The 1,920-nt window shown below is 37.2% G+C and overlaps 1 long non-coding RNA gene across 4 annotated transcripts; it reads left to right on the top strand.

Annotated features, from left to right (window-relative positions):
- The first annotated feature begins 230 nt into the window (after positions 1-230).
- LOC149267455 (uncharacterized) lies at positions 231-1,105 on the top strand. Of its 4 annotated transcripts, none has more exons than XR_016253107.1 (4): positions 231-365; positions 494-536; positions 610-706; positions 802-1,105. It is a non-coding gene; the product is annotated as an uncharacterized LOC149267455 (long non-coding RNA). The 4 variants fall into 4 exon arrangements; XR_016253104.1 differs by having other exon boundaries at positions 236-395; XR_016253108.1 differs by lacking the exon at positions 610-706.
- Positions 1,106-1,920: the final 815 nt, after the last annotated feature.

The following is a 1,920-nucleotide window of genomic DNA, read 5'->3' as shown; positions in this document are numbered from 1 at the left end:
AACAAAGCAGTTTTTCCGTCTTGCCAGATTGGTAGGGATTCTCGAGGACGCAAACTTCAATGCCAATAATTGAAATACGGTTGATTTGATATATAAGGACCTTATAATTAATTTGTGAATTTAACTCTACCTACCTACACTCCTCCCTAGGCGGTCACCCTCATGCGATCTCGGGCCAAATCCGTGGGCTTATCTCTCCGGTCAAAAGTCACTTGTTTTTCATCCTTAGGGTTATTTGTCACTTCTTGCTTATTGTCGCAAGGCCTGAGCGAAAGAGGAGGGTAAGGGTTTTGACCCTGTTACCGCTGCTAATTTGTGAAGGTTCTCTGTTTGTGTGAAATGGCTTTGGCTTCTTCTCTTGCAAGGTCTCTGTCTTCACGAGACGCACATGCTTGGTACATTGTTCTTTTTTTATTATTATCCTTCGAATTTTGTTCAGATTTTCATAGTTCTGTATGTAATCTTTATGATTGTTTTTTTGCGTGTTCAATAGTGTTCGGCTTCACTCTTGGGCAACTCGACTTCGTCACGCACAGGTAGGTTTTTGTTCCAGTTCTTTCCTTCAAGTTTTTTTTCGTCTTACTGATCTCTTGGCTCCTTTGTGAGCAGGTTAAACCCTTTAGTGACCTTACTGTGATGGAGTCTTGTTCATGCTTGTTTTGTCTTCCCGCCTTTTGCTTCGATGGCTTGTCTCTCCAGATAAAATGTCAATGCAATCCTTCACTTACTCTCCTTGTAGTTATGTTTATCAATCACATTCTCCTGTGGCTTTCTGACTTGGGTGTTTTGTCGTGGTTGCAGGTTTGGAACCTGGGTGACTCCTTGCTGTCTTCTTGCTGTCTTCGAAGCCCAAGACTCCCCTATGCAAAAAGGGTAGGGTCTTTCCCAGTTTGTAACTGGTAGTTTTAATTTCGTTAGAACTTAAAACCCCAAGAGGGTTTCCGCTATACTATATTTCTTGAATGGTTTGTACTTGCCCCGCGTTGTTTGAATGCGTTACCAAACTTGTGAGCAGGGTGAAACCCTAGCCGTTTGATAATATGTATAATCTTTTATAACCCTTGTTGGGTTATTGTTTGACACCGTTTGAAGCTTATTCAATTTATAGTTTGGACTCTTTGAAATGAAATAAATTTAAATTTTGTTTACCAAAGAATTATTTTAGAAATGTACCTATGGTTTCTCCTTTATAATGATGTTCTTGCTCAGTTTGTTTCTTTTGTTGTCTTGATTCTTATGTAGTCTTGATTTGAAGCACGTTGTTCCTTCATGGTTCAGTTTGACTGTGACATAACTTGTTGTTCCTCCTTGTTAATTCTGGTGTGTTTTGGTTAATTTTCCTGGTTTCTGTGTTGTTGGTTTGTTAATCAAACAGAGCTCAGACTATAGTTAACAATCTATCTAGCTTTAATATGAAAATATCACATATAATTACAAGAAATTTATGATAATAAAATACTTCACACACGCACTTTATCAAATCAATTATTTCTGATTATTCTTCTTCTGTAAGATGGCAGGCCCCCACAATGTGGATCTGGTTTGGTTTTTATGCCTTTCCAAGATTTCCACATGGTTGAGAAACTGTCTTTTAGTTACATAACAGTTTCTTGAAACTAATTCCTAATATTTAACTAATCCTAATCTAACTGTTTTTTTAATTTCAAATTACAATGATTGTGTCAGCGCAAATTTAACTTAAAACAAAAGTAAAATAAAATTCAAAAACTTCTTATGTCCAGCAGAAGAAGTCAATTCCACTTGTCGCCTTTTAGTTGGATGCTCCTACATCACAATACCTCTGGGCCTTGATCTTAACCTGTTTCCTTATGTCCAAAAAATACCAACTCTTAAACATGCAGAAGCACTTTTAAAACATACTCCAAACCCACTATCACTAATCACTAATACTATTATCTA

This window comes from Pinus tabuliformis, chromosome 6 (assembly GCF_031772625.1).
Source record: "Pinus tabuliformis cultivar Carrire ecotype Pingquan chromosome 6, CPIR1, whole genome shotgun sequence".
NCBI lineage: Eukaryota > Viridiplantae > Streptophyta > Pinopsida > Pinales > Pinaceae > Pinus > Pinus tabuliformis.
Note: the sequence above shows the minus strand (reverse complement) of the source record. Positions and strands in the feature narration are given on the sequence as shown.